The following is a 14,555-nucleotide window of genomic DNA, read 5'->3' as shown; positions in this document are numbered from 1 at the left end:
GCCACCACCCCCTCAAACGAGTCTGAAAGACCCTTTCGTCTGACAACGAGACGGTTGTCCGGTAATAGCACTAGAGCAATCGGACATCACTGTTGTATTAAAAAAGGAAACACCCAGTATAACTATATAAACATACATATATTTAAATTTAATTGAAACAGTTAAATTAAATTGGCCACATTTCCTATCTCTCGAAAATTCGAGTCAATAGCATCTCGAATTTACTGATTATTATATAACCAGCGGTGTGAACTAGTGGTTAGCATATTATGCTTTCGAGCATAGTATGCTAACCACTAGGGTAGTTGGCCAGACCTTGGTTTGTGACTTCAGGTTGATCGTTTCCTATCAGAGTTTGCCAATTTTTCTGATTTTCATTGAAACGGTTCCTGTAAATTAGCATGTCCTTTCCAATCTCTCTCGCAAATATCAAATTATTCTGCGTCTTGAGGTTCGCCAATCTCCATAATAAAATGCTGCAAAAATGTCTTCACATGTATACACATGTCACTGTGGATGATATTTGTATGAATTCGCATTGTATAAAAATGCTTGTATTAATTGTATTACTGAATTAGTACACTTGTCGCTTTGGAGCAACTGTAAATTCGAGTCATGTTCGATTGAAATAAAATAAAATAAATATGCTACTCCACTCTAATTAAATGTATGCATTTCTCGAAATATTAGTATTATCGAATTTGTCCATAGATGTCTCTATGATACTGTATAAATATAATTGTTTATCGATGTTTGTAATTGGTCAGGAAAAGCGCATTTGGTTGACCTGTCAGGCTTTCCTAAGAGGTAACCTTTATATGTATAAAATAAATTATTAAAAAATTGTTTGGTGGTTTTACGAATGGATGTATGTATGTATAATAGTTCTACGTCAAAAAAAGTTGGAAGGAATATTTTATAAGACAAGTTCCAAGTGGAGCAGAAGAAAGAATGACATCCCCTGTGACATGCAAACAATGGTGTTCCAATTATAATTTACTGCTCTGAGAGCTCTCTCATTACTCTCTCGCACGAGGACTATGTCGGGATGAGTCGCAGTACTTGGTCAGTTCCTCTTCCACACCCAAAACTACATACATACAGTGGCGGACTGGGACTGAAATTAGTGCATGCCAGGAGTCAAAGGGGGCCCCCACCCAGGGTTAAAAAAATTTGTCCCCCCCCCCCATATAACAAAATTTTCTTCTTTCCATAACGCTAAAAATCAAGGGCAAAAAATAAATAAAATTTTCAAAAATGGGAATTAACAAATTTAGGTACAAGAAAAATGGCAAAAGCAAAATAGATCCATAAATTACATTGTATATTTCGTTTTAATCCTTGTCATATAATGCATCATAAAAGAATGCGGCATAAAAGCGGCTTTTACTTTCAGAAAACAATCAGGGACGTCATTTCAGCTTTTTTTGGGGGGACAGGCAAATATTGGTCAAATTGAATTTTTTTTCAAAAAATCTTTTTTATATCGGAATAAAAATGGAAAATATAAAATATGAAAAAATTAAGCTTATTTTTGAAAAAATAATTATAAAAAAATATTATGTAAAAAGCCAAAAAAGCGCCGCAGGCGAAAATTTTTTTCCAAAAATCTTCACATGGTTAACAAAAATCGACCATCAAAATGTATCACTATATCAAAAAATATACGAACATTCGGAAAAATAAACGATACACATCTGTTTGAGTTTGAGACAAAATAAAGTAAAGGGGACCTTTCTAACGATTCGCTCCATGGGATGAACAATTTCTAAGAATGTTACTAATGGCATACCACTTAAAAACCAAAATATACTTGCTTCAAAATAATAAAATTTGGGGGGGCGAGTGCCCCCCCAAATTACGTCCCTGAAAACAAAAAATGCATAATATTTTCAATTAATGTTGATCGAAAATCAGGATTTTGGGGAGGGGGCCCCTATCCTATGTTTCTATATACATGGATTTGTCTAGATTAGGAATAGATTTAATATTCGGAAGCTGTTTAAAATTGTGTATTTAAATCTTACTATATCGTCGAAGTATAATCAAATGTTATTTTGAAAGTATGTATGAAGTAAATTTAAATCGCTGGTTGATGATGAATCGTCCTATCAAAATTGTTTTAAGCAATTCAGTTTATATTATTCAGGGAAATTTGTTTATTCCCATTTTTATTTCAGTAGGTAGTTGTTACATAGGTATTGGTATATGCATAATATTGAGGTTGGAAATGGGCCCGGTAAAATGGCCCACGCAAATGTTGAAACTTACATTTCGAGCCTAATAAAAAAGTTACCCGATCCTTGGGCTGTTAAAGCAGGCATTAGTTGTTTGTGTATATCGTAAGAAATTTGTTTTGTTGAAATACCCAAACCCTAGGTCCCAAAGTGCAATATACTATAAATTTTTACACACGTGAAATAGTTAAATTAAAAAGTTATTTAATTTTACTGAGGGCCCATATTTTCTAACGGATAGTGGGGCCCACATGCCATCGGGCATGTACGCTTGTATGGCCAGTCCGCCACTGCATACATACATATATACAATCCCGAATTGCACTGTTTTATATTTTTGGTATGCATGACCGTCATGCTTGCTTGAAGAGTTTTGTCTTCGTTTTTGATATAAAAATAATGTCAACGTTACTGCCTCATTACAGGTGTCGACGATTAAAAACTAGATACCTTGAAACTTGTCCTTTGAGTGTCAGTTTGTATCAGCTTGAAAACCTTGAATTTCTACTACCACTTGTTTCGGTCGACAATTTCAATACCAACAATTAATACGTAATGGAAATGAGGCTTGTCTTCTTTTGATTGATTGCAAATGTGACAGTTCTAAGTACATACAATATAACTACTGTCATCCTAAGGCACTCGATTTGTCGCATTGTTCTTGATCTTGGATTGAGATTTTAAAATGTCGTCTGGTGATCTACATACAAATCAATTGGGTCGGTTTAAGTTAGACCCATGATCCATTATGATTGTCAAATTTGAAATACATTTGATGCTTCGTTTTGTTTACAGTCGTTTGTCAATCATACTTGCGGTGGCTTTACAATTGTTAGACTCGTTTGATTCGATATGAAGCCGTTTATCAATTATGTATGTGCAGTATCCTCAATGAAACTATTAATACCTTTGAGAATCGCTGGCGCTAGTTTCCCCGTAGCGTGACCTGTCATGGCTGCAATTTGACCCGCGAGGTTGATTCATTATTTGATTTCATCAAAATTCCAAAATCTTGTAGACTAGGCCTTGCAGCCCCACCCAAAGAACTGTCAGTTCAGAAAAAATACAGCAGATCAGACTCAATCGATGTTTATATAAATAAGATCATAGTTAGCATGTTTTTTCTAAGAAATTGACAATAGTGCATCGTTTTTTATGCAAAAAGTATCTATCCAACGCCGGTCTTTGGTTATGAGCAGAGATCGGCGGACAAGTTGCTTTCGCCCACAAAAAATGGTTAACTAATTTACTATTATCAAGTTTTCTTTTTTGCTCTCGTGCTTTGTTGGACAATAGTGGACCATTTTTTGAGGGTTAAAGCATCCTGGCCGCCTAAGTCTGGTTATGCGTATAGGGCGGATAATAGTAGGGGCAATCCCAAAAAAAACGATACACGCTCCAAAAGTGTTGAATGGTATAAGGTTTTCTACGTATTTAACAATAACTAAAAGCATTTTGCCCTAATGCCTATCCGTCCCTTAGTAATGGCGTTCGATGGATGCTTTTCAAATAACAAGAGACCGCTCAAAGCAAGAAAAAAAATCATGGTTTTTCTAAGAAATTGACAATAGTGAATCTTCTTTTTTGTGCAACAAGCATCCACCCAACTCCGATCTTTGGTTATGAACAGCGATCTGTGGACAAGTTGCTTTCGCCCACAAAAAATGGTTAGCTAATTTACTATTATCAAGTTTTCTTTTTTGCTCTCGTGCTTTGTAGGACAATAGTGAACCATTTTTTGAGGGTTAAAGCATCCTGGCCGCCTAAGTCTGGTTATGCGTATAGGGCGGATAATAGTAGGGGCAATCCCAAAAAAAACGATACACGCTCCAAAAGTGTTGAATGGTATAAGGTTTTCTACGTATTTAGCAATAACTATAAGCATTTTGCCCTAATGCCTATCCGTCCCTTAGTAATGGCGTTCGATGGATGCTTTTCAAATAACAAGAGACCGCTCAAAGCAAGAAAAAAAATCATGGTTTTTCTAAGAAATTGACAATAGTGAATCTTCTTTTTTGTGCAACAAGCATCCACCCAACTCCGATCTTTGGTTATGAACAGCGATCTGTGGACAAGTTGCTTTTGCCCACAAAAAATGGTTCACTATTACGAATTACTATTGTCAACATTTTTTTTGCTCTATTTATTACTCTGTAGGACAATGCTTAATTACAAACCTCTTCTTACATTCACTTACGATCACTAATTAAAAAAAAATTGGGCTCTTATCCGATCGTTTTCATACTTTACAATTTTGCTCGGTTTGGTCATCAATATCAAAATCGTAATAGACACGTTTGAAAATACTCCCTCGTATTTCTTCCTGACGTCTATCGATCGTTTCCCACGATCGTTTTAGCCTCTTCTTACTTTTAGCCACCATTCCGCTACGTCAGATTTAAATTGTTTAAACGCCTATAACTTTTTTTTTCACTATATTTTTTGTGAGTTAAAGCATCCTGACCTCTTAAGTCTGGTTATGAGTGTATATATGTAAGTGATCCATTGGCGTCATCCAAATTCCATAACAGCGGGTTACTACATGTTTTTATTCAGGATTAGGCCCGTTATTAGGTATCTATCACAGCATTCTTCGTTCTTAATCTCGTTCTCATTATTAAGCCGTATGTAAATATACCTTATCATTGCAAATTGTGGTATACCTGACGGTGATCGATTAACCGCAAAGCCCGCATCGTTGTGTGTTTGCGTAACGGTTAACCGGCGAAACGGTTAATAGGCATCGAAGTATGTAAAACGATATGGTGTGCGAGCTTTGGCCATTTCGCAAACTGGCTAAATTACTCGATTAACATACATAAATACGCGTTGTACAAAACCTAAACTGAAAAATTGCAAAATTTGTATGAAGTTTGAAGGCTATATACAACAGTACGGTAGTCTTCAGCTTGTTTAGGCCTAGACCCGGTTATGATGACCTGAACCAAGGCTCGCGTCGCCTAGTACATGATAATTAACCCAAACCAAGGCCAATGATGATAAAAAGCATATATTTTGAATTTTGAATCAATTTTTCGTTAACACATTGTGCATTGCGTTAACATTTAGTGTCGTTTGTAAAGGAACGTTGAACACGGGCGTGTTCGCAAAGCCATTTTATATAACATTCTCAATCTTTGATTGATTTTGATGGGTTTTTTTCGTTCAACGTAACGAATTCAGATATACATATGTATTATATATTGACTATTTCAAAATTATACCATGTGGGTGGCCGAGAGAAATCAACTACATATGTATATTATATCCGACACCTTACGTCAATTACTTTTATTTATCAATATCTTACATATGTATATACATAGTTATTAATTCATTTCCAAAATTCTGTTAATATATCAACGGACAAAACACTGGTCTTCTATATTTGTAAATTTCGTCGTCACATTTTTTACTTGACAATTCTTACTTTTGGAACGTTTTATTTTAATTAAGATTGAACTTGGTCGTGTATTTTCACTCGATTTGTATATTATCAACCTTACTTATGCTCTACATGTACATATGTTTCACGTCATTTGTATAAATTAGCCAGCAGTATGGCTTAATTGTAGCGTGTATGTTTAGCACCAAGTGATCAGTGGGTTCGATCCGCCATACTGCTGGTTAGATTTGGGGGTATTTGTGACTACAAATCGATCGTTTCTTATCAGAGTTTGCCAATTTTATCTGATCATTGTTGAAACGGTTCCTCAAAATTGGCAAAAAAATCATCTTTCCTGTTGACACAAATCCTCTGTATTTGTTGTGTGTATAATTTGTAAAATATACAAAATCTAAATCCATAGATGTATCAATGGATTAATTATGTAGTTAATTAATTAATTAATTGATATTTCGTGTTCTTCAGCTTCTGGAAATACAGTGATTTATGTAATAATAAAATGCTGCATTGTTTGTAATTAATTGTCCAGGAAGTCGCATTGGGGTCGTCCTGTCAAGCCTTCCTTGTATATATCTATGTAAATAAAATAAAAAAAATCTCTGCAGATAAATAAACATGTTTTAATGCCCTTTAAAATCTTCATATTTTATTTGTTTCGTTACCGTGATAACTTTTTTCCATTATGGAATAAGAAACACTTTGTGATCACTTTTTTGGCAATAATGGAAAGAATAATTTTTTTTTTAATTTTATAAGATAATTCGTAAAGCTAATAAAAATTTAAAAATAAAATTTAAATCTAATCAAAATTTAAAGTAAAAATAAAATAAAATATTTCAGAGTAATCGCGATATGTTTACGAAATTCATCAGTTACTTATACTAACGTGTGTATTTTCATAAAGTTCGGTTTTTTTACAATTTAATTTTCAGTTAACACTCTGTCTGCCGCTCTTAGTCTGCGCGCTCATTTTTTCTTGTGTTATCTGAATATTTACTGTCTTGTTTGTTCCATGCGAGTTAATATTCATGGGGTTTCATATATTTGTATAATATTTTTTGCGGATTTTTCTTTTGTCTTATCGTCCACTATCTGTCCAAATGGTCCAATGGCGATAAAGCCTTCGATCGTTTTACAACGTCATATTTCATATTCTTAATATGCGCCGTGAATAATAATGTTCTACATACATACACATATGTACATACATAGATTGCGACCGGGGAATCTCATATTTGGTAAAGCGAGCGAATGTGTCAATAGAGGTTTTTGCATACTGATTTTTTTGTGTTCTTTTTGTCTGACATAGTGTATGTTCGATTGTTGCCAAGAGGAAATATCGACGATTTGCATTTGTGACAGTAAAGTTCAACTTTTTAATACTGAACACTTGACGCTTTTAATTAATTAAATGGTTTAGTATCGGCGTAAGTCCCTAGCTACGAAAATTTACTAAATCTCCCGACTTTTTGAGAATCTTTTGTCAAATGCAATTTTCAGATGTAAAATACGTTTACAAAAAGTGGTAAAGACGCGATACGTGTTTTTGTTTTACACATGCAAAAAAAAACGCTGGTACGCCAAATCTTTACCGTTGCGTCCCTTCGCAATCCTCCCCCACTAGAGTGTTTTCGGTTATATTTTATCTTTGTATTGCCATTTGTCCGCTTGACAGTGATTGATAACGATGATTCACGTATTTGAAATATACCATACTTAATTAATAATGACATGATGATACGCTTTACACAGCTGAAGTCTACGAATACGTCTCGTGTCGCACTTTTGAGTGTGTTCTTACCGCAAAACGTAAGATTCATTATATAATGATATTTTTAATCCATGTAAGAGTAATCATAATATGCTAACCAGCAGCGTGGACTAGTGGTATGGGAAGTCACGTCATTGGCTTCCCGCTGTGACCCTAAATAGTGGATGTTCCCCAAACTAAAAACGGGTATAGTTGCACGTGCAGAGTGCATATGTTTGGGAGGTTGAATGTGTATGCATATCCATATGCAACCGATAAGTTTCTCCTACATTTCTTCAAATATGGGATTCACCATTATCGATCACTGTCAAGTCAAGCAATGATAAAATATCACTGAAAACATTCCAGGGGGTGATTTTTTAGGACTGTGTACCATGTATATAGGATAGGAGAGCTGCGTTTTTTTCGCATGTTTATAAACCAGCAGAATAGACTAGTGGTTAGCACATTATACTGTCGAGCAGAGTAGTCACGGTTCGATTCCCACTAGTAGCTGTTGGCCAGACATTGGTTTGTGACTCCAGATCGATCGTTTCCTACCAGAGTTTTTTCTGATTTTCATTGAAACGTTTCCTGTAAATTGGCATTTCCTTTCCAATCTCAAGTTATTCAGCGTATTGAGATTCGACAATTTGTATAATAAAATGCTGCAAAAATTTCTCCATAGATGTCACTGTGGATGATGTATGTATGAATTCGCTTCGTATAAATACTTGTATTGATCGTATTGTATCTGTATTAGTACACTCGTCGCTTTGAAGCGATCTGTATGTTTTATACAACCATATATTATTTTTTGAATATTTTATCTCAGACCGATTGTATTGTGACCAAAGCCCTGTCAAAGAATTTTTCGTGGCCATAGAGTTGAAGCAATATGCAAAATGATAAATGCCAAATTTTCGAGGATTTGATTTACATATCATATGTACATGCAATGAGTTGATTTACGGGCTTATTTTAAAATAACTATGTACTTACATGTTTATGATATCGGATATTTTTTTTTAGTATTATGGACAGATGCGCGCGAACGTAATGGGCAGGTGTAAGTTTCCAACAAGAAACTTTATTTTGCTCTTATTCTAAGTGTAAGATATAGTTAAAAGGTTGATGACATCTGATGGTAAAAAAAAGCAAAATTGAATGACCGAAATAGCCGTTTACTTGTGTGTGGGATGACGTTTTAATAATAATAATATATTAATATCGGTGAAAGCTATTTTTGCGGGGAAAAAAACACTTTCCGATCATACATGTTATATTTGTTTTTTTTTTGGTATGCAAATACGCAAATGGTACGAGAGCGGTTTTTCTCTCGTGATTATTCAATATTTTCATTACGGAACCGTTTCGCAACGTGTTCAACTGTCCATACAGACCGTTTTTGCACGGCGTTTACTGGATTGTTGCCGTTTATAATGGTATTAGTAATTGTATTGGAAATTATCGTCGATCTCGGTCAAATCGATAAACTTAAGATAAATAAAAAATTGAAAGTGTATTTATGTATATATATATAATTTCATATATGTATGTCTGTAACTTTGTAGGTATATGAAATTGTATATAATACTTTCCATAAACATATGGATTACTATACTAGTGTTGTACCCGATGATATATCATCGCATGTGTTGGCATATTGAGTTATAAAATTAAAATAAATGTGTCTTCGGTCATGTGTTCGATTCCCAGGCGGTCGAATTTTTTTCAAATACCTTTTAAATATATTTAATTTTATATTTATATTTAATTGTTTAATATGAAAAAAAAATGATAAAAATTATTTACCTATTTATGTATGTGCATATAAACGGTGTCACGAGTACTCACGGAGTGTTAAGTACTCAAGGACTTTACACTCAATATAAAGCATTGTCAAAAAAACGAATATGGGTAATACACTCTTGTTGTCGTCACTAGGGATTACAATACCGAAAGTACCGATACCAGTGGTATCGGTATTTGACCGAAAACAAGTTTTTGGTACTACCGGTACTATAAACCAAATAAAAGATTTTGAAAATCCGCAGATTTATCAAAATAATTGATCATAATTTACACGTTAATTTGAACTCTATATGATTTGATACATGTGTCATTGCATCGATCAAAAACTATAAACCGTTGAGTTTAAAGTCCGTGATTGATTTGTCGCGGAACCGTACATATAAACAATATAAAACACCGATAGAAAAAAATAATTAATTTTCAGTAGATGGCGGTAAATTCCCTGCCAAACGGAAACATTAGTAGTTATCAGTAGAGGTAGGATAGTCACAGTGCTATCCATTGTTCGGCAAACCTTTAACAATGCATTTACAACCTTTGAACAATACACGGCCCCCTCAGGCTCCGGTGACTAGTTATCAGTATATATATATATATATATATATATATATATATATATATATATATATATATATATATATATATATATATATATATATATATATATATATATATATATATATATATATATATATATATATATATATATATATATATATATATATATATATATATATATAGAAGATTTTTTCATTTGTTATTGTATTCGTATACGTTTTGGCAGTGGTTTAGCTGTGACGTATAACCATTTTTTGTATATAAAATAATCTTGGCCGCCGATATCTGCTTATAACTTGTCCAAACAAGAACGTACGGAGACAAAAGGAGCGTAAGAAGACAAATTAGGGCTAAAACACACTGAGTGGTATGGGACGCCACGTCCCTGGTTTGTAAACAGTGGGTGTTCCCCAAACCGAATTCGGGTGTAGTTGCATGTGCAAAATACATATGTTTGAGTGGTCGCACGTGTATGCATATCCATACGCAACCTGCAAGTTTCTCCTACATTTCTTCAAATATGGGATTCACCGTTATAGATCACTGTCAAGCTAGGATAAATATAAGAATAAAATATCAGTGAAAACACTCCAGGGGGTGATTCTTGGGACTGTGTGCTATGTATATGGACTAAGGGTGCTGCGTATTTTTCGCAGCTGTGACGTACATACATATGTACATATGTCGAATCGAAACCACTATTATAGTACGGTGAGCGTTATCTGTCTGACAGAAACACAGACGGAATAGCGATATTGCATATATTATATGATGATGTTCACGTAGAAGACTTGAATAATGGTCGCAAATAAAAGACTTCTAGGAAAATTTGGTATTGAGAATGTTATTTTGATTTCATTATGATTTTCAATATTGACAGAAACAACTAGTGTCAATATTCGAGTCTTATGAATATTATTTCTGTTGCCAAACAAAGCTGCTATTTGTGTCTTGTGTATTGTATGGTTTGTTGCCGTAAAATGTTGACAGCGTTGCCTCTGGGAATACTTAAAATATTTAGTTGGTAAGTTTTACTCATGCTCATGTATTTAATCAAAAGTGCGTGTCTGACATAAATTAGTCAGTTCAAATTTGATTTTTACAGGCAGGAAGCATTCGGTAACTCGACGATATGGTGTTGCTACATGTTTCATGTTGGTTCTTCATGAAGATGAAATCTTGACCAGGTTTATGTACAACTTATTCAAGCGATTTATCGCTCCGTTCTATCAACTCGCGATATCTTGAGATTCGTTTTCTCAACTTTTCATCTACATATGTACATACTTACGTTTGGATATCGTACACAAAAATATTTTTTGTATACACGTATGTAATATCTTTAATATACGAGACATATTGTGATCATTCATAGATTTTAAAATGTCTTGAGATATTGCAAGTTGGTGGAAAGGGATTAGAGATATTGCGATTGAGATAAGTTAGGGAAAAGGGTAGACCCATATATGGATTTAGACGTATATAAATCAAATTCAGATTTTTTTGGTGACATAGTGGGTAGGATGGTTTTTGCTTACCTGAGTACGGCAGCAACGATTTAGTTAAGAAGTCGGATAACTCTTGGAACATGATTCATCCGATAAAGTCCTAACTATTCCAGCAACGACAGTCATGACTAGTCACCGGAGCCTGAGGGGGCCGTGTATTGTTCAAAGGCTGTAAATGCATTGTTAAAGGTTTGCCGAACAATGGATAGCACTGTGACTATCCTACCTCTAGTCATGACCTTAGGCCGGTGCGACCCTTCGCACCATTCTTCATTTTTATGGTGAACCTTTTTTTTGCTCTTTAGCTTTGTAGTTTGCCCTGTTTTCTGGAAAATAACCCCAAAACGCCTTCTTTTCTGGAAAAAGCACGCTCCACCGCCGAAGACTAGTAATGACGTATTACCAGGTATAAGCTGGAGAACAAAATAAATTTATGATAAGTTTCTCCGAAGTTCAACGGAATTATACCCAAGCGTGCCCAAAAGGAAAGGAGTGTGGCAGATATATGTTATGAATAGAGATCGGAATCTGAAGGGGCCGGAAACGTGCCGCCTATTGTTCCATTGTTGTAAATCCTTTGTAAAAAAGGTTCGGCAACCTTTAACAATGCATTTACAATCTTTGAACAATAAACAGCCCCTTCAGATTCCGGTCTCTAGTTATGAACCTTTATATGTATATCTTAGTATACTCAATGTCTTCACTTAATTATGGTGAAGATCTTAAGAATTTTAGTATCAATACGATCCCAATATTGAATTTAACAAAATATTTTTATCTCCTTAGAGATTATATATTTTAGAGATAGATATGTATTTTCTTTTTTTTTTGTATTTTTCTTAATTTTTCTGCTTTTGCTTTTCGTTCTATCTATTATTTTTTATTTTTTGTTTTCTCCCTGTTTTCTTTTATTATGTAGGCCATTGTGGCGCATTAGGTTCTTCCTGTAATGCCACAATGGTCCAAAATGTTAAATAAATAAATAAATTATCTAAAACGAATCACCAAACAAAGTTGAGCAATTTATCTCTTCGATAGGTCGATTACGTATAGTGTAAACTTCTTTAGCGACGAGTCAATAGATAAATGGTTACAGAAATGGTGTAACGAAAGTGGGGGATGAATAAAAAGAGAATGGGGCGCACTATTATAGCACCCCCACCCTCTTCGTATCGTTACCCTCCTGTCCCCTCCCCGTATCCCTCTCCCCCCCACCGTTTCATTTCACGCACGGTTTATTATATTAAGTTTTAATTTATGTGTTTTTTTTTATTAAATTTATACTGATTGATCTTTTTTAAATTCAGGATGAAGACTGTCAACAATCTTTGGATCGTGTTGCTGAAGACTTTCGAGTAAAACAGCTGCCGCACGAGCAAACAAGCACCAGGTGTTACTCGCTCAAGGTATGTTTCAGGTCTTGGCAAACCTTTTTCTCCTCGTTTTGAAGACCATCCTCAATCCTTTATTCCCACGTGACACGAACACAATAGATATAAAACATATACGTACATTAACGGTCCCGAAAATTATTCCGAAAGCCATTCATCAATAATGACAGGGCACCGCAGATGTAGGTCATATTTATTAACGATTTTTTTCCTTTCCCATGATGATGCGATGATTTTCGTCGAGCGTTTGATTAATTTGATCTAAATCGACTGTTGTCGATCGCTAGCAGGTGCGTGTGCTCAAACTCTTTTTATTTGACAGAGCAAATGTTGAGACACCTTTTACAATGATACACTTGTCGGGGTACAATATTGTAAAAAAGCATGCACGAGATCTGAGCCGATAATAGCTCGGAAACTATGCGTTTCTACAATTCAATTTAGGTTCTGGATGTTAAACAGGCCTGACTGGATTACGCGTGACGTCACATAATGTGTCTGGAATGATAATGTGAAATGTGGTACGGCTTCCTGCTTGACGTCTGGAACGTTTTGGCTTTTGTACTGGTTGATGTCACATAGTATTGTGGAATATGTATATAGACCAGGACTGATAATGGTGCAAACACGCTGGCAACCATGTTTTACCATTTTACTCCTGTCTAGTTTTCGTTGCATAGTGTAGGATGCTTGTCTCAATATATGTAATGTAAGATGATTATACAATGAGTGACGTCACATCAAATCCATCTCGAGAAGGATACTCTTTATCGACATGTCATAAATGAATTGGTCGCTACATATTATATTTTAACGTATCGGATTCTGAATTGATCCTATTTTCAAAAGTTTGCCATAGTCCACGCTAGAACGGTCCCCCTTGAATGAATGTTTTATTGCATATTACGAAGTATCTCTTGAATCATCTTCGGTTCGCAGACGATATAGTTTTAATAGCTCGCGACCCGGCTGAACTACTTAACAGACTAACACAGCTGGACAGGGAAAGTAGAAAAGTAGGATTAAAAATTAACGTAGATAAGACCAAACTAATATTCAATAGTTATTGTATGCCTGATAGCATATAATTAGATGATAAACCAGTAGAAGTAGTAAATAATTATTTATATTTAGGTCAAATAATTGAAATGCCCGGTAGTAAAGATGAAGAGATAGAGACGTGTGAAATTAGATTGGAGTGCATTTGTACGAATGAATGTTGTTTTTAAATCAAAAATGCCATTCTGTCTGAAGAAAAAGATCTTCGATCAATGCGTTTTGCCAGTGATGACGTATGGATGTGAAACTTGGACAATGAACGCCAAGATGCTACACAAAGTCCAATGCACTCAAGAAGTATGGAACGCTGTATGCTCGGCATAACGAGGAAACACAGGAAGCGGAACACGTGGGTGAGAAGTATGACAAGGGTAGTGGACATAGTATGTAGATAGAGTAAAGAGATTGAAATGGCAATGGGCGGGCCACGTGGCTAGAAGAATGGATGAAAGGTGGACAAAAGAAGTGCTAGAATGGTATCCGAGAGAATGCAAAAGGGTAAAAGGAAGACAGCAGGGAAGATGGGTAGACGAAATTAGGAAAATGTGTGCGGTGAAATGGATGAGAGCTGCGCAAAACAGAGACGAGGGAAGCGTGTTGGAGAGGCCTTCATCCAGCAGTGGATGGCGAATGGCTGTAGATGATGATGATACTAAGTATCAATGATGAAGTGCACTCGGGTATTTTTTATGCGATAGATGCATTCCACGGGATGCCGTAAAGCATCTATCGCATATGCATAGCATAAATCAGGCGTGATAGTGCTTTTTTGTACACGAGCAAAACTATCTAAAAAAAAGTACTGCGTACCACTCTAAATCGATACTATGG

General features: G+C 35.1%; 1 protein-coding gene across 1 annotated transcript in view; it reads left to right on the top strand.

The window, feature by feature from the left end:
- The window catches only part of siz (Brefeldin-resistant Arf-GEF family protein schizo), a 107,541-nt gene that overhangs the window by 33,090 nt on the left and 59,896 nt on the right, over nt 1-14,555 (top strand). Inside the window, exon 2 of the mRNA XM_077440821.1 lies at nt 12,582-12,680. The gene's annotated coding sequence lies outside the window, so the exon portion shown is untranslated. The remainder of the gene's footprint in view (nt 1-12,581; nt 12,681-14,555) is intronic.

Source organism: Arctopsyche grandis, chromosome 11, assembly GCF_051622035.1.
Source record: "Arctopsyche grandis isolate Sample6627 chromosome 11, ASM5162203v2, whole genome shotgun sequence".
NCBI lineage: Eukaryota > Metazoa > Arthropoda > Insecta > Trichoptera > Hydropsychidae > Arctopsyche > Arctopsyche grandis.
This window is presented reverse-complemented; position numbering and strand designations above follow the sequence as displayed.